We start from the raw sequence: 27,947 nt of genomic DNA, 5'->3' as shown, positions 1-27,947 counted from the left end.
TGTAGGGAGAATGATCAGTGAAAGCTTCCATTTTGGTCATCTTGCTCCACCTCCTCTCCTAATTGTTACTAGTTGTTTTCACACTCTTATCTACATCTCTGACTCTCTAATTCAGATGACTTTCTGAGCTTCATTGATATTTTTTCTAGCCTTTTCCTTATAGATTTCTGAATTTATGACAGCAGGAAGATGGACAAAGCCATTTTCTATTAGTTTGATAGCTTTTTTCCAACTGGAACTAACCACTATCTTCACACAAATGAGTGAGAAGTTTTTGGAATATCTTTAAATCTTTAAGAACATTTTTATTGTTGGTAATTATATATTTGAACCCTTATAGTATTATTTTTTGAGTGTGGTTCAATTATCTATTCTTGTTTCTCCATAATTACTTGTTAAATGTTTCTGGGCTGGGCATGGTGGCTCATGCTTATAATCTCAGCACTTTGGAAGGCTGATGCAGAAGGATTGCTTGAACTTAAAAGTTTGAGACCAGCCTGGGCAACATGGCAAAACCCTGTCTCTACAAAAAATACAAAAATTAGTCAAGAATGGTGGCATGTGCCTGTAGTCCCAGCTACTTGGGAAGCTGAGGTTGAAGGATCTCTTGATCCTTCCTTGAGCCCAGGAGATCAAGGCTGCAATGAGCTATGATTATGCCATTGCACTCCAGCCTGAGTGACAGAGTGAGAACCTGTCTCCAAAAGGGGAAAAAAAAAAAAAAGTTTCTGGTGCTAGGCAAGGATCGCAAGTCTTTACACTAGTTCTACAACTGTTAAGTCATCGTTTGCCATAAATCAAAATTCTCGCCTTGATATTTGTTTTCCCATCCATTATTTTATGGGCAATTCCCTCTGAACCCATTATTGGTTATTTCAATCCCTTTCTTATCTATTCAGATGTATTTTGCCTTGACACTAGAAAATGTTTCCTTGCCTATAAAGATCTCTTCTTTTTCTTTTTTATCCAATAGCGATTATAGAACTCAAAAGCCAGCTGTCATTGAAAAGTGGCCAGATCATACAGTTTTTCATTTTTCCTGCAGCCAGATGCTCTCAATTGACTCTTCCTAGAAGCCTGAATCTGCTAGTTCTTCAAGTCATTTGACTAAGTGGCCATTTCTGCACATCTCTCCTTGGACTTGGATTAACTGCCTCCTGTGTGCCCACCTTCTCCATTTCTAACTGGCTTCACACTTTTTCCTCCTGTCTGATATCTTAATGCTACCCTTCCCTTCTCCTGTAGTACCTGAATAGCTTTGATCTGCAAGATGCTCTAACATTTCATCTGGCATAAATTCCAATCCTTATTTATGCTGCTATGTATGTCTTCCCCCTCCAATCTTACTCTTAAGAACTCTATTATTTCAGAACCCAAACAATATGTTGTACTAGCCATTCTGTTTCTTTTATCACAAATCCTCTTGACTAGCTTTTGTCCAGAATTTACTTAAATATATAAATGAAAGGTGCTGTTTCTTTTCAATATCTTCCTCTTTTATATTCCTCAGCCAAACTCGTCTCCATATTTTCATTTAAGCACTTCTTATTCTTAATGTTCTGTACCAAATTATCATCATTTTTCTCTCACTGACTGATGATACATCACCGTTTCTCATCAGCATTCATCCATCCCGTAATACTTCATCTTCGTACTTTGAGTTGGTTCACTTAATAACTAGATTGTCCCTGTGGTTTACATTCCAATTATTTCATCTCCATTTCCTTAATGTTGTCTACATTTCACGTTATTTCTCTCTGATTTTCTTTTTTCTTTTCCTTTTTTTTTTTTTTTGGTGTATGACAGATTTCCTTACTGCAGTATTTCTTTTCTCAAATTTATTTTACTTGAGAAGTAAAATATTCTTACTCTTCAGTAAGGTTTTTTTTTCCCCCATTTTATATCAATTCTGCCTTTTATGTGAAATCCTATTATCTGTTGTTTTATAACTCGTGTTTGTTATGCAGATGACAATTATCATTATATATCTTCAAAACACCATGTAGGTACTTCTCTTCTAAATTCAATACAATTTGTAGAATCATGACATATGTTGGGGATGAAGATGCAAATAATTTAGTACTCCCCTAAGGGAGCTCATGGTACATTGGGATTACAAGAGAATAAACAACATATTTTGCTATATTTTAATGAGCATTTAGACCAGGATTGTCCAATCTTTTGGCGTCCCTGGGTCACATTGGAAGAACTGTCTTGGGCCACACATAAAATACACTAACACTAAAAGTAGCTGTTGGGCTAAAAAAATGCAAAAAACAAAATCTCATAATGTTTTAAGAAATTTTACAAATTTGTGTTGAGGTGCATTCAAAGCCATCCTGGGCCACATGTGGCCAATAGGCCACAGGTTAGAAAAACTTGGTTTAGACAGAGGTACGCAGAGTAGGCTGTGGGAACCCAGAAGAAAAACATTTAATCCAGTCAGAGAGAAAAGTGCCTGGTGAATTAGTTGGTTCCCTGAGGACAGAGTCTGTAAGTGCCTTGTTCACTGTTCTTTTCCTGTTCTAGTACTTCTGTATGCATATGGAGGGCACATATAAAATATTTAGTGAGGAAATGAGGAAGTAAAATGGCACATATGTAGATTTCTGGAACATGCTTAAGATGGCTGCAACGTTACCAAATCAGGGATAGAAAAGCCACTGAGGACCCAGGAAACCACAAGGAGTTGACCTGACAGGTTTGTAGATGCAGGCAGTTCATCTCAAGATGAAAGCAGTTCAAAACTCATAGGTGATCAGAGGCCACTAAATGCTTTGAAGTAGGAAAATGACATGATCTGACATATGTTTTAGAAAAATAATTCTGACTGGCAATATGAAAAATAGATTTGAGTGGTAGAGAGTACAGAGGCGGGTGTGAGGAAGTCCTTTAGGTGTCGCAGCTAAGACAGTGGTGATCAAATGGACTGGATGCAAAATAAGCAACAATCTCCCTCATCCTGAGTGAGACAATGAACTAGTAGAAAGGAAATGAACTTCTAGATTCATTGTCCCTCTAAGTGACTTTTTCTGAATCAAAGAAGGTTTGACATATTATTTGGGAAATATGCCAGATGAAGATTCTGTTTCCTCACCCCTGTTCCACATACCCAGACACTCCAAATTTCCATTTTACGTACCATACAGGTAAAAGAGACAGTAGTTGCCGTATTCAAGGGTAGGATTACACGTCTCTGAGATTTTTCTTCCCACTTCTAACTAGGGTAAATGCTGGTATTTCACTTTCTTTTTTTTAGAGGTAATCATGTCTAATCCCCACCCATTGTCCAAGGGGTCTTTTCACCAAGGCCTTTCCCATTTCTATCCAGCCATTTGATCTCACCAAACTTCATTGGTAGATTTCTACAAGAGGTTTTCATTATACTTGTATCCATTAATAGAATTCTGCTAATCAACATCAATTGCTAATTTAAAATGAAATGAATATATTCAGAATTATCTACTCTAACTTAAACGTATGTTTCAGATAGTTATTCTATGTATAGTTGTTGCCAGCTATCAATTAAATGTTAATTGACTTCCAATCCTTCCAGATATTTAACTCCCTAAATTTGGAAGGGGGTTAGAGTATTGTAATATCTACTTTCAACTCTAACGCAGTGAACTCTGGACTATAGCTACTGTATGTGAGTGTAATTCTTCTCTCACCATAGAGACTCTGATAAGGTTCATTTATTTTCTCTTTAAAAATGTAGTAAAAGGAGTGGCATATTCTTCAAAGGAAATAAACGAATAAATATGATATTTGTTATTAACTAACTGATGTTTGAACAATTCATCCATACTGTAAGAATTAACTACTAACATAGCAATAAATCTCTCTTGATTGAATACTATATTTGCAGGGAATAGAAAAATCAATTTTATCACTGAAAATACATTTGGATGTAAGATCAACATAATTTTTGAATCAGCCATTTCCTTACTCTGTCTCCAGAGAAGCTGAGATCAAAATTTACATATTATTAACTATTTAAAATAAATAAACCAAAAGGAAACTCTTGAGATTTGCTTCTGGGAAGATGGTGACAGAATTTCAGATACTTAAAAATGTAAATATTTGCTTTTATCTTCTTACAGAAATCCTAAGAGTATTCCATTTCTAGGCTGTTGTAAATAAAAAAAAATATGCCACCAAGTTTTTCTCAAGAAAATATGCAACCATGTCTCTCTGTTTTCAGTGTGTTTCTTTTCAGCAAGTATAAACAAACAAGCTTACTCTGATAGAAAATGCATCTGTTTTCTAATCAAACAAAGAGAGAAAGCTGAAAGTGCTGATGGGTGCCATCCGTGAATGGTTGTTAGGATGCTATGATATGCCTACCTGAGGGGAAAAACACAGATAATAAAGAAAAGGAGAAAAGCTACTAAGTTACAAGTAGATTTCAGATTAAGATGCCACTCAGAATAGTTCTCAACATGCCACAAGTGTTAGGACAATAGAATAGGTATACAAAGAGGAGACAATTGCCTCTCTCAATGGTACCCTTATATTTACTTTGCTCTGTGCAGTTTTCATTTACTAATGTTGTCTTAATGTCCTGACATAACTAAGCAATTGTCCCTCCTCTTTTCTCCTTTAAAGAATCTCACATTTAGACAAATTCTATGATCACTTTAACTATGTATAATAATGCAGTAAAGTTACTTGATAACTTTAGCTTTACATCAATAACTCTGATTTTCTAACCCTAAAATTTGATACCTAGCATGAAAGATAGTCACTTCAACAAAGTATTTGGTTTGAGAGGGTTAAATATTGTGCTATTCTGGAATATTGACTATTTAAGAAAAGGCACTTGAAAAATAGCAGGTGTAAGAAAAACATTTTGATCTTCAGACTGTTTCTTAAAAGCAGAAGATGAAATTACTGTGTGAAAGAAACCCTTTCTATACTTGACATATGTAGCATCCATGTCCTCAAGGACAAGAAGTTGAAATTAAGAGAATTCAGCAGAGACTTTGCTAGAATAACTCATCTTTTAAACTTCCACATATTTTAGTCATGTTTTCACTGTTTAGTATTCTTTGTCCAATTTAGTATGTAAGTAACTGGCTCTAGTTCTTCTGATCTTCATTTCTTTATGAGGGTTCCCGAGCTTTATAAAACCTTTCTTATGTCAGTGTAATTCTTGGACCCAACTAGAAACTGAAGAGGATAGAAGTGGAAGTTTTCTGCCCGTATAGCCTCTTTTTGACCTCTCATTCAAACATGCTCTGGCATTCAATACTCTCAAATAAGGAACTCAAAATTACACTATCCATCTCACTATGAAAGTCCTCAGGAATATTACTGCAAAATCTGAAGAATATCTTGAAAAGAACACACTGGGAAACAGCATACCTCTATAGATTTCAAGACATAGAAGGAAGGATAGCCAAAATGCATTTCAGTGATCTTTTCCTTGGTAAACTCAAAGTATATTTATTTATATCTATAGTACTGAAAAAAAAGTCGGATACTTTTTGCTAAAATCGAGAGCTCACTAGGCCATTTAGTCTGCCATCTTCTCTCTTAAAATTTTCTCTAGTCCTAATTAGTTCTTCCTTTCAAGTGTTTCAGACTTCTAATTATAAGAAATGGCTTTCACCTCATTATTGGCACTTTAAGGTTTCTGCACCATGACTCAAGTTGCAATTGTTTAAAAAAACATCCAAAAGGAACTTTCTAGCCAAAATTTCCTTTTCTTCTCTGAATTTCTAATTCTATTTCTACAGTAGACCACAAATGGCATCCTAATCCCAGAGTATTAAAATATTAAGAAAACCAATATCTTCTGTTGCATTTTTCATTTTCATTATTTTTGATCTTCTGGATTTTCAATTCTTTATTCTAGAAAGTGATAAATATATAAACTTCAACCTTAGTCATACAGATTTCTAAGTCATTGCTTGTTCCTGAATACCAATGTCCTAACAAGCTCTCACTCTACCTCAGTGTCCAGTAAGTACAAATCAACATTTGTAACCATTGTTCTGCACATATCCTAGTGATACTGATGAATAATTCAAGGCTGAAGAAACTGTTTTTATATTTTCTAATTATATAATTTTATGTTACCTGTTGTCAAATCTATCTGGAAATACATGGGCAGCCTTAAAAATACTTATGCTAAGAAAAGTTTCATAAATAATTTGGCAATTAAGTTTTCTGCGTTTACTTGTCTATTTTCATGGGCTCAGTAAGTGCAGCTAACAGCTTTTTAAAAATCCTTGCTTTAATATGTTATTTTATAGTTACATTAATGAATCAATATACAATTGAAATATTATAAAATCCATGAACAACCACATGGTTACCCACACGATTAATGTTACTTAAATATGTATATACACACATATGTGTGTATGTGTGTGTGTGTGTGTGTGTGTGTGTGTGTGTGTTTGTGTGTGCAGGAAGTAGAGAAAGCTGGTGCTGGCTAAACCAGAAGCTAATAATTTTAAAACAAGTAATGGCAAAGTGTGTATTCATCCTGTTATTTCCTTTTAAACTCTTGTAAAAATCTTTTCCATCACAGCTCCTTAATTTTCTGTGCTCTCTTCCAAATAGTAGATAATATTATTTATGGATTGAGGCTATTTGTGAATATGAGCATTGTGTTGTGTGTCTGATACTGGAAGTCTGGTTATAATACCTAAGATCAGGAAAGATGCATATTTAAAATCCGAACAGTAAACGGTCAGTCTTTTCTTTAGGGAAAATGCTTCTAGTGCAGACATGCATAGATTTATGAATTATTACAAAAGACACATTAAGGTATCAATTCTAGAAATTTTCATTGTGATGTATTACTCATCCTAATTTTTATTTTTCAAAGTTTTGCATGTCAAGTCTAAACAGAAAACATACGTTGTTAGGATGTATCATTTGTAGGAATGGGTAGAATTAGTAAAGAATCTGATATAACCTATACAGTTGAATAAAATCTTTATACCAGCGATAGCAGTACTACAAAAGATTAATATGCTTTGAGCTTCAGTGACTCTAAGGAGAAATATATCAAGTTAGACTCTAAGCAAACAATTTTATAGCAGAAAATAACTTTGGAGAGATCAAAATTGCTACTGAATTAAAATTGCAAATTTTGCTAAATTATCTACTCCAGTTTGTACTCTAGTGTAAAATACTTAGATTTTCTTCTTTATTTTAACTCCATATCCAAGACACATCTACACAGAAGAACTATATATGAAAGTTCTTTTTCTTCAGATATGCCAATGTCTTTTTCACTTCAGGGTCTTTGCACATACTGTTATTTATCTTGAACACTCAGACCATTACATTACTACCTACTTTTCATCATTTAGCTCAAGTGACACCTCCTGAGGTAGGCCTTTCCTCATTACTCTATTAAACATTACTCTATTAAACTCTATTCCTCTTCACTCCTGTCAGAGAAGATTAAATCTGCATTATCTGAGAAAACTGTGATGGCTTCCCCTGAGGCAGTTGTCATGCAAGATCATGCTGATTTTCCTTAGGACTCACCCTCACCACCCTTTTTCCTTCTAGAATTATAACTAGACTCACATCACAGCAGTCCCCTAGAGGTGAGGTACAAAGTGTGACCCAGGAGTTACACTACACTCAAAGATAACTACTTGAGTTTTCTAATTTTAAATAGTGAATATGTGTGAGAATGGATAGTGAAAATGTGGGATAGTGGTGGAAGGAATATGAAGTTAGGTCTGGCTGAATTTACTGATATAGGCTTTCTAAGCAGAGAACCTGCCAATTTAACGTGGCAGCTTGAAGAGATAGGAAGAACTCTTAACAATTTGATTGGTTGGCTGAAACATAGGTCAAAATGGGATTCACAAATGGTATACAGCAATTTGGAAATGCTGGATCTGCCTTGGTTTAATGTAGACAAGGGGTTTGAAATGCTTAGGAAGATGGGAATGTTAGAGTGAATTTGTGATTCAAGATATATTCACCCACACTGGAAGCGGCCAGAAGACATACCTTTCATCATGACTGTGGAAAATATATTTGTGAGGGGAAACCTAGCATCCTTGAAGAGTTCTGTGGTCACTCTTGTCTGTAGGCATGCCTTATAATGGGAATCACAGTCACTGAATTGGAAAACCTAAATGCAGTGGAAGTAACTGGATCCTGGGGGCAGCAGGGGCCAAGTTATGGTGTTCAACCACAAAGGCAAGGTGGGCTTGGACAGCAGAGTCAAAGCAGCAGTTAAAATCATCTGACTTTTGCAGAACTGTGGTCTCAGCTAGTTGATTTTGGTGTTCCTAGAAGTGAAATAGTTAGGAATCCTACTAAATTACTACTTAATCTGTGTAAGCAGAAAAGTTGTAGGTCAGGTGCACAAAAATCTAACCTGAATCATAGGGAGGGAGAGTCATAATCCATCAATTAATTCCCAGATTTGAGCCAGTTGGCAGACCCAGAATCCCTTAAATGAAGGGTAGGCTGGTATTCTTAGAAGAAACCCAGGTACGCTGCTAAAACATTTATACTGTTAATCTTTCTCCAAGTCTTCCTCAATAAACCTATGGTCTTCTACCAGAGTAACTCTACATTTGGAAAAAGAAAGTAATCAGATCTTTCAGGGACTACTGGACACTGGCTCTGAACTGTCACTAATTCCAGGAGACCCAAAGAGTCACTAAGGTCCACAGTCAGAGTAGGGGCTTTGGGAAGTCAGGTGAGCAAAGGTTTAGCTCATGTTTATCTTACTATGGATCCAGTGGCTTCCCAAACCCATCCTTTGGTTATTTATTCAGTTCTGAAATGCATAATTGAAATACATATATTCAGCAGCTGGCCGAATCTCCATATTGGTTTTCTTACCTGTGGACCGAGGACTATTACGGTAAAAAGGGCCACGTGGAAGCCACTATAACTGCTTAGGAAACTAGGAAAACAAAAATGAAAAGAAACACAAATACAAAAGAAAAACTGCAATTCCTAAGGAATTGTCTAGATTAGTGCCACCATCAAGGATTTGAAAGATGTAGGGGTTGTGATCCCAACCACATACCTATGAGGCCTGTGGAGAAAAAAAAAAAAAAAAAAAAAAAAAAAGTGGATCTTGGAGAATGACAGTGATTTTTGAAAACTCCAAGTAATGACTTTAATTACTGCTGGTATACCAAATGTGGTTTCATTGCTTGAGCAAACTAACACATCTCCTGATCCTGGTATGCAGGTATTTATATTGCAAATAAATTTTTATCCATCCTTGTCAATTATAACCACCTGAAGTATTTTGCTTTCAGGGGACAAGACCAGCAATACACCTTAATGTTCCACTAGACATATATCAACTCTCCATCACTATGTCATAATTTAGTTTTCAAGCATCTTGATTGTCTTTCCCTTCCACAAGATATCACACTTGTACGTTACATTATGTTGATTGGACTTAGAGACCGGAATTAGCCACGAATCTAGACTTATTGTTAAGACATTTGTGTGTCAGAGGATGGGAAATAAATGTGAAAAATATTCAGGAGTCTTCTACCTCAGTGAAATTTTTAGGGCAGAAGTGGTATAGGGTATGTCAAGATATTCCTTTTAACGTAAAGGATCAACTGCACTTGGCCCCTGAAACCAAAAAAAAAAAAAAAAAAAAAAAGAAGAAGAAGCACAATGACTACTGTGTCTTTTTGGACACTAAAGATAAAGATAATGTTTTTCTCATTTGGATGTGTTACATTAACTTATTTACCAGATGTCACCAAAAGCTGCGAGTTTGGGATGAGGCTCAAAATAAGAGAAGGTTCTATAGCAGATCCAGGTTGCTGTGTAAGCTCCTCTGCCACTTGGGCCATTTAATTCAGCAGATCCAATGATGTTTGAAGTATCAGAGACGTTTGGAGCATTTGGAAGGCCCTTAGGATTTTGGTGAATCCTAAGGTAAACCACAGTGAAGCCTTTTAGGATTTTGGAGCAAAGCCCTTCCATCCTCTATGGATAATTACTACCATTTCGAGAAATAGCTATTGGCCTGCTACTGTGACTTAGTAGAGATTGAACACTTAATCATGGGCCACCAAGTTACCATGTGACCTGAGATGCCTATTATCAACTGGGCATTGTGTGATTCACCAAGTCAGAAAATTAAGTGTGCACCTCTTTATTAAGTAGAAGTGATATATACATGATTGGGTCCAAACAAGCCCTGAAGTCTCTACCAAGTTACATGAAGTAGCCTAAATGCTCATAATTCCTGTGCCTGCTACTCATCCTTCTCTCTCCAATCTTATACGTGTGGCTTCATATAATCAGTTGACAGAGGAAAATAAAACTCGGACTTAATTTACAGATGATTCTGCACTATGTGGTAGTGCACACTACATGTCTACCACTCAAAAGTAGACATTTGTACACTATACCCCTTTTCTGGTACAACCTTTTAGGACAGTAGTGAAGGGAAACTCTCCCAGTGGACAGAACTTTGAGAAGTGCATCTGGTTAGTTACTTTGCTTGGAAGGAGAAATGGCCAGACTATTGATTATATACTACTTCATGACCTTTGCCAATGGTTTGCCTCGATGGTCAACCGGGAAGTATCATGATAGAAAAGTTGGTGACAAGAAAATTTAGGGAACAAGTATGTAGACAGACCTCTGTGAATGGGAGAACAATGTAATGTTTTGTCCTATGTGTATATTCACCAAAAGGTAGCATCATCAAAGGAATATTTCACTAATCAAGTGGATAGGATGAACTGTTCAGTTGAAACCATTCAGCCTCTTTCCCCAGTCACTCCCTTCATTGTCCATGAACAAAGCCGTCATAATTGTAGAGATGGGGGTTACACATGGAATCAGCAATATGAACTTCCACTCACCAAACCTGACTTGATTGCTCAGTCTAGCAGTAGCAGAGGACACATTGAGCCCCTGATACAGTGCCATTCCTTGGAGTAATCAGCTGGCTGCCTGGGGACATGCTGATTACATTGAATGAATTTCATCATGGAAGTAGAATTTTGTTCTTACAGGAATAGACACTATGAATATGGATTGCCTTCCCTGCATGCAGTGCTTCTTCCCAAATTACCATGACAGACTTATAAATGCCTTATACAGTATCACAATATACCACACACCATTGCTTGTAATCAAACAACTCACTCCCTAGCAATAGATGTCAGCAATGGGCCCATGGTTATGGGATCCAATGGTCTTACCATATTTCCCATGACCCTGAAGCAATTGGATTCATAGAATGGTATAACAGCCTATTAAAAACTCTGCTGCAGCACCAGGTAGGTGGCAATATCTTGCAGAACTGGGACAAATTCTCCATAAAGCTATATATGTTCCGAATCAGCGTTCAATATATGGTGCTGTTTTTACCATAGCAGAATTCTTGGCTCCAGGAATCAAGGAGTGTAAATGAGAGTGACAGAATTCACTATTACCTATCTGTAGTGACTCCGTAGCGAGATGGTTGCTTCCTGTTTTCATGACTTTATCATATAATATGAGATGTACTGACTTTGTTTCACAGTATTTAATGCTAATTTTATATCATAGTATTTAAGTTAGGGGATATCGAGAAGAGTGAACATTATTCAAGAACTTTGCTTCCTCTTTCTGGGAAGGAATTAGTGCAATTTTTGGTTGTATACAGGATAGTTGTATCCTCTCAGGCAGAATTATGACCTTGCTATTGTCTTTATTTGAAAATTAAATATGGTTTTAAAAGATACATATCGGTGCCATATTGACAAGGAATAAACTTACAATAGCTAATTTTATGTGTTGACTTGACTAAGCCATGGGGTGCCCAGATATGCAGACAAATATTATTGGTGTATCTGCAAGGATGTTCTAGATGAGATTGATATTTAAATTCATAGAGTGAGTAAAGCAGATTGTTCTCTCTAAAGTAGGTAGTCCTTATCCAGTCAATTGAAGACCTGAATAGCACAAAAAAGTTGATTAAGGGAGGACTTCTCTTGCCTGGCTACCTGAGTTGGGCCATTGGTCTTTTCTTGCTTTTATTTTTATTTTTTTATTTTTATTTTTTTATTATACTTTAAATTCTAGGGTACATGAGCACAACGTGCAGATTTGTTACATATGTATACATGTGCCATGTTGGTGTGCTGCACCCATTAACTCGTCATTTACATTAGGTATATCTCCTAATGCTACCCCTCCCCCCTCCCCCTCCCCACAATAGGACCCGGTGTATGATGTTCCCCTTCCTGTGTCCAAGTGATCTCATTGTTCAATTCCCACCTATGAGTGAGAACATGTGGTATTTGGTTTTCTGTTCTTGCGATAGTTTGCTGAGAATGATGGTTTCCAGCTGCATCCATATCCCTACAAATGACATGAACTCATCCTTTTTTATGGCTGCATAGTACTCCATGGTGTATATGTGCCACATTTTCTTAATCCAGTCTGTCACTGATGAACATTTGGGTCGATTCCAAGTCTTTGCTATTGTGAATAGTGCAGCAATAAACATAAATTCAAGTGGAAACATGAGCTTTTTTTGGGTATTGAGCTTGCCAGCTTTTGGGCTGAAGCTTACACTATCTGTTCTCCTGGTTCTCATGCTTTTGGACTCAAACTGGAACTAAACTTCAGCTTTTCTGTGTCTCCAGCTTGCCAACTGCAGATATTGAGACTTTTCAGCCTCCATAATAATGTAAGCCAATTTCTTGTAATCTCTTTCTCTCTCAATATTGACATTCCATATAATAATACATCAGATGCCTAAGTGCTTTGGATAGTCATAAGCCTTTTCTCCTATAGCTCCCTAATTAGAAATGCCTGCTGTTAGGAGTTTTCTTAAGCTTTCCAACTTGCTCCTTCCATTTTATAAGAATAATAGTCTATTTAGGAACACTATTATCAAATCCCTCAATATTGAGGGAGAGAGAGAGACACAGAGAGAGAGAGAGAGAGAGAGAGCGAGCTATATACAGCTAAGATCGTCATGGAATGGGCATGATAACTCTATTACTCAACGTTATCTAGAGAAACATGTGATGAGAGAGAAATGATAAGAAATTGGCTCATCCTTATAGAGGCTGAGAAGTCTCAATATCTGCAGTTGGCAAACTGGAGACACAGGAGAGATGAAATGTAGTTCCAGTTTGAGACCAAATGCATGAGAACCAGGAGAGCTGGTAGAGTAAGATTCAGTCCAAAAGCTGGCAGGCTCAATACCCAAGAAAAGACAATATTTCTATTTGAAACATTGAAAAAGATCCCTCTCTTAATCAGCTTTATTTGTGCTATTCACCTCTTCAATTGATTGGATAAGGGCTACCTACACTAGAGAGAACCATCTGCTTTCCTCACTCCATGAATTTAAATATTAATCTTATCTAGAACATCCTTGCAGATATGCTTAATAACATTTGTCAGCATATCTGGGCACCCCATAGCCTAGTCAAATCAACACATAAAATTTGCTCTTATAAGTTCATCCCTTGTCAACGTGGCACCCATGTATCTCACTAAACCATACTTCACTGTCAAATAAAGAAAATAGCAAGGTCATAATTCTGCCTGATGTGATACAACTATCCTGTGGCAACCAAAAATGCACTAACCCCTTCCCTAGAAGAGGAAGCAAAGTCCTTGACTAGATGAGGGCTACCTACATTGAATATACATGAATATGTATATATACACATTTTTTCTGTTCTCTACATAACTTTGACAAATACAGTCATCATGTCCATTCCCTGACTATCTTAGCTGAAACAGAGACTATCAGTCAATGCTCATATTGCCCCCTATTTGTTTATTCAATGTACTTGATAAAATCCAAAAAATATGAATTTACTTATTATTTGTCTACATCAAATATAAGGTAATCATTATGGAAGTAAGTACTTTGTATCTGTTTTTACATCACAGAATAGATTGCATAACATAAAAGCGATGCTCAATAATTACTTGTTAACCTAGTTTTGATTAAAACATTCCATAGACTTCAAAATGTTCTATTTTTGCATGTATGTACCCTTTGTTTTTATAAATACATAAATAATATTAACTTAAAAATAATGGATGTAATGGCTTTGAAAATTCTGAGATTCGGCTGGGCACGGTGGCTCACGCCTGTAATCCCAGCACTTTGGAAGGCCGAGGCGGGCAGATCACGAGGTCAGGAGATCAAGACCACCCTGGCTAACACGGTGAAACCCCATCTCTACTAAAAATACAAAAAATTAGCCGGATGTGGTGGTGGGCGCCTGTTGTTCTAGATACTCTGGAGGCTGACGCAGGAGAATGGCATGAACCCGGGAGATGGAGCTTGCAGTGAGCCCAGATGGCGCCCTGCACTCCAGTCTGTGCAACAGAGTGAGACTCCATCTCAAAAAAAAAAAAAAAAAAGAAAAAGAAAAAAGAAAATTCTGAGATTCACCAGATGGCAAATGATGCTAAAATCAATAAATGACTTTCAAGCAAAGATAGAATCCAGGGCACTGTCGGGAAAGTATGGTCCAAAATTGTAGCCAAAAAGATAACTTTAAAATTTTCCGTATGTTACAGAAAGATCAAAGGTGGTGCTTTGGAATGCCATTTAGTTAGACAAACAGTCCTCTAAAATATAAAGTATATGATATACAGATAACTCAATCGAACAATAGGACCTGCATGAAGTCACAGCATTGCTCTACAGCCTTCTCAACAAAAGTTCAAGAAAGAGAAGAGCATATTTCTGAAAAGGTTACTGAATTAGCCTTTGTGTATGAGTGAATCTCAGTAAGATTCACAGTAAACCTACAAAAATTTGAAGTTAAATTACATATGTAAAACTATTGATAATTTAAACTGACTAAGCCAGAGCCATTTTAAAGTGGGCCACCCAAACTTCTTTAAGCAGATAGCAGGCTGAGTAAACTAGTCAGACTTAAATATGTTCTAACTTTTATGAAAAAGGAGGAGTATTTCAAATGATAGAACTGAAACCAGACAGTGGAATCAAGAAATATAAAGTCATTAATGGATAGGAGTAGGATTAAATCCTCATCAAAAAAAGAAAAAAATTAACATTTCCCCAGCTATATTTCAGAACTCTCATTGACTGCTGACTTCTGTATGTCTCTCTTTTTCCTCTATTAAATCAGAGGGCCTATGATGATTATTCTATGCCTGTCTCATCATTTTATAGTGGATGTGTGAAAGATAGGTAAGGTAAGTTGTTTCTTTAGTTTCAAAGGTCTTCAAATCAAGACAAACCATACTCAAGGAGTTGTATTTGCAGCTAGACCTGATTTAAATGACAAGATTCTAGACTTCATGCTAATGCTGTAATAAGATGAAGCTTTGGTAGAGTTAAGGATACAATTAGTGAGGTGTGCGCATTACTCGGAGCCAGAGAGCAATCTACAGTAACTGTTCTCTAAGAAGGTATACTTCTCCTGGTATACATGCACTGGTATGGTTTCCTCCCACAATGTACCAGGGTTCATCTATATGACCAGTAGAATATGCCAGTAGTGATGTATGTCATTTCTAAGATGAGATTTTGTGGCACTCAAGGGTTAGCTTTCTGGGAAACACAGGGTTTGGGATTTGAATATGTAACAAACCTGCACGTTGTGCACATGTACCCTAACACCTAAAGTATAATTAAAAAATAATAATAATAATTTGGAATTATACATAAAAAAAGAAAATTTAGAAACTGAAGCAACTTTTATTCTGATAGTCACATGCTCTCATTACTGATTCTCTCTATATATTTCTGATAATAATTGATTTAAATATCTTCTTATTCTCACCATACAAGTTTTTCATATTTTACTATTGGCAATGATTTTAACTACTACAGAAGTGGTCTATTGATCTATCTGCCTATTTATCTATGTCTCTATAAGTGCATAAATGCGTGTGGGGGAAGTGTATGTATATGTGTGCTTGTAAGTTCATGGATGAATTACAAAGTTTTCATATGGGCATTGCAGTTTAATCAGGAATTAGCTAATTTAATTTTGGACCTTTTAACCCCTCTTTTACTATGAAAAGATCCACATTTTCATTTTCATATATTCTCTTTCTCCCTCTCTGTCACACATGCGCGTTCGTGCGCGTGCGCGCGCACGCACCCACACACACACACACACCATACTCTTAACAATTCTTCATTTGTGTAGATTTGTGTATTGTCCCCTTCTTGGTTTTGTGTCTGTAAACTATGTACTTAAATATTGAATTAATTTAATTGTGTTCCCCCTCTATAATTTCCATATATACTTTACCTTTGAACAACATACGTTTGAACAGCATGGGTTCACAGATACATGGATTTTCTTCTGCCTCTGCCATCCCTGAGACAGCAAGATCAATCCCTCCTCTTCTTGTGCCTCAGCCTCCTCAGTATGAAGATGGTGAGGATGAAGACCTTTATGATGATCTATTTCCATTCGGTGAATAGTGAAGATCTTATAATTCTCTTAATAACATTTTCTCTAGCTTACTTTATTGTGAGAATGAAGTGTATAATATATATAACATGTACAACATATGTTAGTTAATTGTTTATGTTATTGGAAAGGCTTCTGATCAACAGTAGACTATTATTACATTAACAGAAGTTGAAGTCAAAAGTGATACAGTGATTTTTGACTTCATAGGGGTCAGCAGCCTAACCACTGTGTTGTTCAAGGGTTAACTGAAAATGCACTGGATTGCATGAACATAAGATAATAATGAGACCTTATTGCTTTCCAATTGAGGTAGGTTAATTTAAATTCTTCATAATATCTGCTGTTAATAGATTTGCCCAGTAACCTTTTATATCAAATAAGTTCTAAGTTTTATTTCACATTTTTATCTCGGTTTCTAAATGTGCCATTATTACATTGGATTTAGGAGCAAAATCCATTATAATCTGTTCTAACAAGAAGATCGATTTTTGGTAGTCTCTTAAACTTCCTATTGGGAGATTATGCTCCTTGAGGATAAGATTCATATTGTAACAATTTTCTATATCCTCCACAATGTTTTGCAGATTCAATAAGTATTTAATAAATTGAATTAAATTTGCCTGTACTCTTATAAATCATGCTTTCATACATCAACCTTCTAATTCTCAATTCTTCTAAAACATAGAAAAAATTGTCAATATAAAAACGCAGGAAATAAGATTTTAACCATTTCTGTCATTCAAAATATGATTCATTCTTTCTTATACAACTACGTTTGTCAGCATTCTTGCCATTGGACTGTCTAGCTCTTGAGTCTGTTATATCATGGCTTGTTGTTACAGAAAGTAAAGTTTGGAAAAAAGAAGCAGTTACGTAAAGCAATATTAGAAAATCCTTGAGTTTCTCTTAAAAACTCAGCGATGTCTTCTACATGTTTTTTATTTCATGTAGATTAAGTTTGAGAGTTGTGTAATAATTTCATGAGTGTATCGTTCAGAGAGCCCTTTGAAGGCCTATTTAATCCAACTAAGACTATTTTTTTTCTTGTTTTAATACCATTAAACTTATTCTCTCTTTGATAATAACTGAGGAAAGAGAGAAAGGCATTCCATGTAATACATCAGATGCCTAAGTGCTTTGGATAGTCATAAGCCTTTCCTCCTATAGCTTCCTAATTAGAAATGCCTGCTCTTCGAAGTTTTCTTAAGCTTTCCAACTTGCTCCTTCCATTTTATAAGAATAATAGTCTATTTAAGAAGACTATTATCAAATAAAAATCAGAACCATCAGTGGATACCTATTTTAGCCTTGGGATTTATATCACAATTCCCTAAGACTTTATATTTCCAGAAAAGAAGATCCGGCCACTGCACTCGAGCCTGGGTGACAGAGCGAGACTCCGTCTCAAAAAAAAAAAAAAAAAAAAAAAAGAAATTCAAACTAAAGGTCACAATTACAATTATTATGGTAATTCTGATAAGATGTGCATTTTAACTAAAAGAGGTTCCCACTATTTTTTTTCTTCTTTCTACTTTTCAGTAATCCTTGGGACTGTAGTAAGAGTGTGCAATACTCTTATGGTGTATTTTTAGTTTAAAATCTGAGTATATATAATTACCACTTGGTAGATATTGTCCAAAAGCACTTTTGAATCCAAGTGTTTTTACCCTCATAGAATTTTTTTTTAAAGGAGTATTTGCTTGTTTCTATTATACTGTAACTATGGGAGCTACTAGGAGATCTTTTAAATTTCACCAACAAGTAGGCAGAATGGGGACTAACTGAAGGGTTGATGGGCTTAAAGAAAATAAATAACCTAACAAAGCCACCAGGTTAATGGCAAAACCAACAGCAGGAACCAAGTCACTTTACTTGAGATTAGTGGATACCAAAATGTGCTTTCTCTGAAGCAGCACTTTACAAGGAAATATGAAAATCCACCTTTGTTGTCCTTCAGCTAAAGGGAATAAAATTGTGTACTTTTCGTAATTTTAACCTTGTTATAACAGATGCTACATGAACTCAAGGGGAACTCTGACTGCCTTGAGAGCTGAATAAAATGCATCCCACCATCCATTGCTGCTGCATTAGGGCATTAAAAAGAGAGACAGAAGGAAGAGGAGAGAGAGGCACAAGTTCAACAGTGTGAGGGACTCGGACACAATGGGAGGGAGAAAGAAATAAGTGTCTGAATGTCATTGAAAGAACAGAAAATGAAGGCATATGTAAGAGGCCTGCTAAAGCTATGGGACCTCAGAAGCCTATTTGTAAGAAATACAATTTAGAATAGGGAACTTGTAATACAGTACCTGACCTTTATTTCCTTTCTTGCCTCGAACTTGTCAAAACCTTTGATCGATTTTGCTATGAACATGAATTACTGCTACAATATTTAGTTTAACTACATGAATTTCTTAAAGCAGTAATACAGTGCTACAGCATAGCTTAACATTGTTTAAGTAATATTGCTTATATTTAAGTCATTTCTAAGGGACCTATGCAAACACAGTCTGGAGATCTATTTATGATATATTTCCAAGGCTAAAAACAAAAAAAATGCTATTAATTCATAAAAGTCAAAAAGCCATGCATTGTGGTTTTACAGGGACTTCTATTTCTAAAGATGATTGTTGCATGAGGGTATCTGCCTTTATGAAGGGAAATGTATAGATTTTAACTAACTCTGTATTATAATGTTTATGTTTTGAGAAAGAAAATCATGTTTCTGCACTAAAAAATAAATTCCCAATAAAACCTTTAAACTTAACATTTAGAACAGGGACAGACACTTCTTTTTTTTTTAAATTTATTTATTTATTATTATTATTATACTTTAAGTTCTAGGGTACATGTGCATAACGCGCAGGTTTGTTACATATGTATACTTGTGCCATGTTGGTGTGCTGCACCCATCAACTCGATTTTTTTTTAAATTTATTTATTTATTATTATTAATATACTTTAAGTTCTAGGGTACATGTGCATAACGTGCAGGTTTGTTACATATGTATACTAGGGACAGACACTTCTTTTGTTTCCTAAGTGTTCTGTTGTTCTTGCTGTTTAGTTTTAAATAATTTTTTAGAAGTTTTATTGATGTGTAATTAATATAAAAATTGTATACCTTTAATATATTCACCTTGATGAGTTTGGACATGTGTGCATACACCAATACCATCATCACAACCAAGGTATTGAACATACTTATTCACTTCCAAAAATTTTCTTCTGTTATTTTTTAGTGGTGGTAGTATATTTTTAAGAATTCAGCCTTTGAGCAGGGTACTAAGGACCTTCAACAGCAAATGAGAAAGTAAATGAACTAAGTCCATATAAAGGGTTAGATCTCAGTGAGATATTCAAGTTATGAGCAAATCCTCAAGAGGCTTGTAAACTGACTGTGGGTTTCCAGTTTGATTATCTATAGATAAGCCTTCATTTGCTCATTCATCTATTCATTTATATATCCATTCATTCTTTCTCAAGAAGAGGTATTTGTCCATATCTCACTATGTGGATGAACAGGTGGTCAGTTCTCACTTCTTTTGCTGTTAAGTGTACTAAAATGTTCACCCTTGAGCTCCAGGATGATATTTTCTCTCTTTGCTTCATTACCAAGGTGGCTATCAAGATTCCCTCCCCTACCTTCTTTTTTCCTTTTTTTAAATGTTTAAGAGCTGGAGTTAATTTCTTGACTCCTTTAGTAGCACATGAAGATATATACCACTCAAGGCCTGTTGGATTAAACTGTTAAATTTGTCAGCTAGCTAATGTTTTCTCAGAACCAGACAAATTAAACAGATTGAATTGTTGAAATTATTTCAAAGACAAACAATCATCGAATGGAAATAAACTACAGAAAGTAGGGAACTTGAGTAACTAAATCTCCTAGGAAATATTTACAGCAGATGGTAAAGTATCCAGTCTCGTTGTTATAAATGAATTTCAAAGAATCTCAGAGCAGCTTTACAAAATTTTACTGCACTAACAAATGGCAGCCAACCTCTGTAGTGAACACAAAATACTCTACCATCCTTTCTACCTCCTTAAATTAAGCCAATTTATGCTTACACAGAAAATTTGTCTGTGGAAAACACTGCTTAGAATATGCAAGCATATTAATCTGGAAGCCACAAGAGAAGCTTGCTTCAGAAAACTTCTTAATATTTTTCTTGTAAATTATTCTTTTACGCTGATCACATTACAATATTACCAAGTTATCATAATGTATTTTCTTTACTCCCAGAGCAAGATAAGACTCTAGTTGTTGCTAGGAACTCTGCGTTGTCTAAATATGCGTTCACATTCTCCAACAGTGATTCTGGAATCGTACCCACAAATGAGATCACTGCTGTCAGATCACTGGGATTAAAACTCAACCTCTCTACTACTACTAATTCTATCATTATTTTCTGCAATATTGGGTCATAGAATCAACAAAGAATGTATTACTGGGTTAGACATATGTATTTACTTATGCAATTAGTAATACAATTCTTCACTCATTCCTAGATTTGAATCGCAGGTGCTCTGCATAGCAGCTGTATAGTCTTGGACAAGTTGCTTAATCTCTGTACCTTGATTTCCTCATTTGTACTTCAATGTTCTTATGTGGTAAATGTAAAATTACTTAACTCAGAGCTATGAGGTCAGTTTTATCTGAGAGAATCCAGAAAAAAATACTTAGCACACATTTCCTAGCATTCAACATGCATAATAGGTACTCAAGAAAATTTCAGATCTCTGTACGTGATTAATATTTGAGTATTTAATATATTAAATATAATGTCTGAAAATGCATGTCTTTATGTGACTGTACCTCTCATTGCACTTGGTATAGTGTTGTGAATATATTTGTCATTTGTATGTTCTTTCTACCATGCAATTCTTCCACTCCAATTAGCATACTATATTGGAAAACAATTGAGTGCTTGCTTTATGTTTTACTAAATTTATACGGAACTACATTGATACTTCCTTGCCTTCAGATGCTGGGACTCACTGGCTGCTTTCTAGTTCTCAGGAGTCTCTACGTAACTCTGTCCTTTACACTTGCCCTGCACCATCATCCTCAGCCCTAGACAAAGACAACATCATTTTTTAAAACCTTCAAATATATCTGCAATTCACTGTATGAATGTTCTCATTCTATCAAAACCCTGGACCTCACTAACTCAATGGAGCAATATAGGATGATAAAGTAGTTTATATGAAAGTCATAGCAAACTTGCTTTGGTTATTCATCCAAACGTATGTTTTTAAAGGATGAGGCTTTTTTTCTGAAACAAATAAAATTATAATTTGAAATTTCAAATAATGTGACTAATAGATTATGAATTCATTTCCAAATATAGAAATAATTAAAACGCTGGGGCTATAGAAAAGTGAGTGCTGTATCTATTATTTTCTTACATTAATTTTATCCTAGCTGCCAGAATTTAGTATTTTTAATATCAACTGAGAGATTTAAGGCTATTATAATTTTCCTATCTTGATTTTCCTCTTCTATTTATAACTCACTTAAAGTAATTTGATAGTATACACTGTGATGTGTCCCCATGTATCAAACTTTTAAAAAATGTATTTGGAACCAAAGCAAAGATAGATTTTACTAATACCACAGAGGTATAATCTGCTGCTATTTCTTCATCAGAAGTAAACAAGTTGACTTCAAAGCAGTTGATCTAATTTTCTTCACCGTTCATTCAATGGTATTTTTTGATTATTACAGAATATATTGAATTCAATAACAATAAGTCCTTTTCTTTTCTTCTTTTTTTTTTTTTCCAGAAATGGTTTCTCTCTGTTGCTGAGGCTGCAGTGCAGTAGCATGATCTCGATTCACTGCAGCCTCTGCCTCCTGCGCTCAAGAAATCCTTCTACCTAGCCTCCTGAGTAGCTGGGACTACAGGTGAGCACCACCATGTCCACCTATATAGTTTTTGTATTTTTTGTATTTTTTTTTTTTTTTTTTGGTAGAGATGGGGTTTCACTGTGTTGCGTAGGCTGGTCTCAAACTCCTGGGCTTACACCATTCTCCCCCCTCAGCCTCCCAAAATTCTGGGATTACAGGTGTAAGCCACTGCACCCGGCTGAGAAGACTTTTTATTATAAATTGTTCCTATTGTTTTATTTATTTGGTTTGCTTGTTGGTTTTCAAGGTAAGTTTGACATATAAGGTGGTATAATGTTTAACGGTCAAGTTATAGAGATAGCTTGATTGAAGTTCAAATCCAGAGCCAAGTTACTTACACTCTCTAAGGACCTGTTTTTTCCCTTATAAAATTAAAATAAAGTGGATAGCCACTTCATAGGTTTGTAATAAGAATTAATATGATAATGCTGTCACACAGTTGCAAAGAGACACTAAAACTTGGCCCTGCCAAAAAATATTAGCTATTGCCATTAGAATTGTTCTCCTTAATACCTAAGGCATTTGCTGACAATCAGGTTACTCATCATGTCCTTCCAGGAAAATAAATAAATAAATAAATAAATGTTTAAAACTTAGGAACTACTTTTAAAATTTAATTTTCAGACCTGACATAACACAGCTGAGGAAGAAAGATGTTAGCTGATTGGGGACAGATGGAGAGATCATTAATGGTATAATAGTGTGAGAATGTGAAGCACGATAGGATATGATATTAGTCATACAGATTGTAAATACATGTCAAAACTATATTTATCGTTCATTTAATTAAAATTCAACCTTGTTTTCTTCAAAGAAGAAATTATACCTTTCACTCTACCTATTTAACTCTGGAAAATTTTACAAATTGAGCATGACATTTTTCAGTATGAATTCCTGTATTTCAGCTACCCTCCTAACTTTGCCTTTGGCATGATGAGCAGAAAAAAAAAAAGAAACAGAATAATTAGTTCTGGAATATGAAAAGTGTCCATGAAGAGGAGTAGTCTTGAGAAGTAGGGAACAGGATGAAGTCATTAGGGGACAGAAGGGTAGGAGGGAGTGGGACTAGACAAGCTCTGAACTCTGCATGCACACATAGCAGTCTAAAATAGTCATCCAGCATACAGACTCTAGGTCAAGATAACCAAGATGAATTACAACTTCTCCACAAGCAACATGACTTTGGGTAAAATATTTAACTTTTCTGTGTCTTAGTTTCTTCAACTGATAAATAAAAATGATGGTCATATCTACTTCATAAAATTGTGATAACTAAACTGTTTAATACATGTGATGAATAGTGTGTGGCATTTAGCTTAACAATAAGACATTTCATGAAAATATTAGCTACTTTTGTTAGCTAGCAGCTCACAGTTGTGCCTAAAGCTGACCCCATATCTAGGATTAGGTTTTGAAAGAATTCATCATCATCAGAAGTAGGTCTGGAAGTTATAAAGGAAAGCTTAAAGAAACAGACATAGGTGTTGCACATATCAGAAAGCCAATACTGAGCCCAGGGAGATGGCACCTATCCCCTTTGGGCATGTAATTCAGTTCCCTGATACAGTATACTGTCTTTATTACAAAGGTCCCAAGGCAAACTTTTTAATAATTGTGATCCCACTCAATAGTCATGTTCACTTACTTTATAGGTACATTTGTGGCATATTTTACAATGTGAGGTTGAGTGCATTTCACTTAAAAACCAAAGGCATATAATGACAATATGTTATGGAGGAAAATTATTGATTTTTGTAAATAGGCAGATCTTGTTTTTATTCTAGTTCCATCACTTACTAACTTTGTGATATGGACAATTTATATCCTATCTGAACCTGTGTTTCCTCTACAGTATGAGATAATTTCTACTTTGAAGGATTGTTATGAGGGTTAAATATAAGTTATTTTCTTGTTTATGATGTTGGTATATACTACTTCCATGCATGATAGTTAATTTTATGAATAAGATTTTAATAGTAAGCCATAGAAAAATATAATGTAAGACTGATTCTTAGAATCTATCAAAACAGGTTGTAAAAATGACTTAAAGAAACATCTAGCATGGCAGTGACTAACATTTTGAAAAGCTTTATTTTTCCATTGAGAACCATAGCCCTACACAGTGTCTGTGCTTCAGCGTTCCTCTTGTCAGGAAGGATAATATCTATGATGCATTGACTAACTCTAATGAAAATTTTTATTCTTAAGACACAAAATATTTTCTAGCACAGTACATAAGGTCTTTGTGCTCATGTCAGCATTGGAGATAAATTTCTGGGAAAGAAGTAGAGAAACTGCTCATTTCTATAGACATCAAAACACCAAAGTAAAAGTGAAAATAAAGGAACACAAAAGACTTTTTCTTTTTAAATGCCTAAGCTGAAAAGTATACCTACCAGGAAACATCCAACTCACGAATTACTTTAAATATGTTTTCGAAACAGTGTGCTTGTTTTATAACAACAGATTCATGCTATTTACCTGATATTCCCCAGTGGTTGCTCTGTGGAGCTCAGTACCATCCTTGGAGACCATAGGCAATAAAAAGCACTTCTTCTGCAGCAGTAAGACAAAAACAAACTGACTACTTCTCACGTAAGCCTTGGAGGGCTTCCCTCAGTGGGCTTAGTGATCAGCAAATCATGTCAAATAAGACTTTTAGTTATTTTTGACATAATAGTGTTCCTGGCAGGCAGTACTTAAGAATTCCCAGGTTATTAGCCTTAACATAAATTCAATATACTCTCTTTTATTAAAAGTCAAACTGTTTATTCACAGTAGTTCTTAGGTCTACATTTCATTTTACACATCTATGTGGATGTAATAGCTTTTTCCTTAGAACTTTTAAAAAACAGAATTCAGTAAAAGTCCTATATTTATATTTTCTATGTGCCAAGAACAGATAACCATCATAAATGTGAGCCAGATTTGAATTGACGAGCTGAAATTAGGAGGAATTGAAAAACACCTGAAATAAATGTTCAAGTAATGAAGGGGAAAGTTTACTTTAGAATTAGTGTATCAAAAATGAGAAAATTGGCTGGGCACCCTGGCTCACACCTGTAATCCAAGCCTTTTGGGAGGCTGAGGCATGCGAATCACCTGAGGTCAGGAGTTCGGGACCTGCCTGGCCAACATGGTGAAACCCTGTAGGATGCTTCTTCTTGTCCAAAATGCAAAAATTAGCTGGACATGGTGGTACATGCCTGTGGTCCCAGCTACTCAGGAGGCTGAGGCAGGAGAATTGCTTGAACCCAGAAGGCGGAGGTTGCAGTGAGCTGAGATCATGCCACTGCACTCCAACCTGGGCAGCAGAGTGGGACTCCATTAAAGAAAAAAAAAAAAAAGTAAATAAATAAATAAGTAAAATTTTTAAAAAGTCATTGCTGTGTTTATTTTTTTAAAAATAATAGTTTCAAAATGTATACATGTAAAATGTAACTGGGAATACTTCGTATCTGTTTGTAGCCCAAGATTAAGTTTATTCTCAATTGCTAGGAGGTTTGCACAATAGAGTACATATTTACTTTAATCTGTACGACAAAAAGCCTCATTGTCATTGTGACTATGTCATCATTATCACATTCGAATCTCCTGATTATAACCTGCACAGATGGTCTATCTATGGGGCTCTGCGATAAGAAACTTGCTGTCAGTCTACAGAGGAAGCCGTTTTCACTTCCAGATAGTTCTGGATATTTGAAAGTATTTGCTGATTTAGAGTCAAATTATGTCTTGCTGTAACATCCATAATTTCTGAACTTACATTTGAGATAAACCAAGATTAGACTAAACCATGCCTTCAAATGACAGACTCTCAAAAATATGATGCAGTTTATGTGCCCAAACTATCCTATCTTGCCATTTTCCTCCATTGTTTAGGAAAAACATGGCCCTAGTTTTGTTAGCCACACTTGACAATATTATTTTAAACCACTATGTCATTTGGATGTCCTATAGTTGAACAGTCTTTAGTGTCTTCCTGTTAAAATATGCATAACAACTGCATGTCCAGTATAGTATACCTGGAGAAAAACATAGCTCTCATTAACCTTGTCTAGACGTTAAACTTATAAGAGAAAATCTTTATTTTCCTTATATCCAAATTACTCTGCTAAATTGTTTTTAGGCATGATTAATAAACCTTTACTGTAAAGGGAAAGGGTCTAAGATTTTAGGTTTTGTGGGCCATATAATCTCTATACAACTATTTGTCTCTGCTATTGCAGTGAGAAAACATTTATAGACAATACACAAATGAATGAGTGTGTCCATGCTGCAATAAAACTTTATTTCCGAAACCAGTCTGTTGGCTGGATAAGGCTTGCAGGCCATAATTTGCCAACCCTTGGTTTACAGCCTAGCTAGATAAACACTGCTTGTTGTAGTCAAAGCTTGCTTTTTAAAACATATATCTCTCATCCTAGCATTGTCATTATGTGTGTATGTGGTTTATTTTTAAATATGTAATATTTAAGGGTCTTTCCTATTTAGTTCTATTGACTAAAAGCTGTTTCATAATTATAATGCACAGACTCTATATAGGTTTTTATTTTGCCATTCAACCTATTAGATAATCCTTATAATTTTGTTTTATTTTTCATGTATTTGACAGATGAACATGTCTACAGCACTGATGAAAATGTTACCAGAATATAAACAAAAATGAATTTTTCAGGTTAAAACAATTTTTTTTAGTAATATATATCTATTAACCATTAAATAATTTACCAAATTATTCCATTACCTAATCCATATTGCTTCTTCTTGTCCAAAAGAATATAGTAAGGTACATTACCAAATACATACTTCTGACTTTAGTGGGCATTTAATGTATTATTAGAGGATCCTGATATCTGTATTTTTTAAAGAAATTAAATTCATTCTTAATGATTATACTTTCTTCATCTAACACTATAATATTAACAACATTTGGAAAAACGTCTAATAATTAACAGTAGATTTACAGAGCATTTTTCAATAATTTTCTAAAATTATCTGAAAAATTTGGCCAGAATCACTGTAAAATTCACATCTGAGCTTATGGAAGCCAACTTTATTCCACTCTAAAATGACAAAATTTTATATTTTTAATTTTATCTTTTAAAGTGTTTTAACATAAGGGTAGTGGAAGACCTTACTAAAGGTAGCTTAGAGAGTAACAGATTTGTCATCTCAGCTAACACAAAGGCCATAGACGGGGCAGATCTACAGGATGCAAAACCTTTCCTTTTTCTCACCTCATAGTAGCCATATGTCTACTGCAATTCTCTGGTTTCCTGTGCTTACAAAATGCCCTTTAGTTAAAAATAAAAATAAAGAGAAAGAGAGAAAGAAAGAAAGAGAAAGAAGAAGGAAAAAACATAGAGAAAGAAAATAATTTATTCACGTGTTTATTTAAATTAAGAAAGACGTGCATTTTCCTAGACCTCCCTGTGATGACTAATTTCATGTGTCAGTTTTACTGGGCTAAGGGTTGCTCACATAGCTGATAAAACATTATTTCTGAGAGTATCTGTGTTTCCAGAGAAATTAGCATTTGAATAGGTAGACTGAGTAAAGAAGATCATCCTCACCAATATCTATGGGCATCCTTCAATCTATTCAGAGCCCAAATAGAACAAAAAGGCAGA

General features: G+C 35.2%; 1 long non-coding RNA gene across 1 annotated transcript in view; it reads left to right on the top strand.

Annotated features, from left to right (window-relative positions):
• Positions 1-27,947, top strand: part of LOC135965142 (uncharacterized) — a 336,594-nt gene that overhangs the window by 56,596 nt on the left and 252,051 nt on the right. Inside the window, exon 3 of the long non-coding RNA XR_012417278.1 lies at positions 22,191-22,311. This is a non-coding gene — a long non-coding RNA (uncharacterized lncRNA). The remainder of the gene's footprint in view (positions 1-22,190; positions 22,312-27,947) is intronic.

The sequence above is a fragment of the Macaca fascicularis genome, chromosome 9, assembly GCF_037993035.2.
Source record: "Macaca fascicularis isolate 582-1 chromosome 9, T2T-MFA8v1.1".
Lineage (NCBI taxonomy): Eukaryota > Metazoa > Chordata > Mammalia > Primates > Cercopithecidae > Macaca > Macaca fascicularis.
The sequence above is the reverse complement of the archived record's forward strand: the minus strand, read 5'-3'. Positions and strand labels throughout refer to the sequence as shown.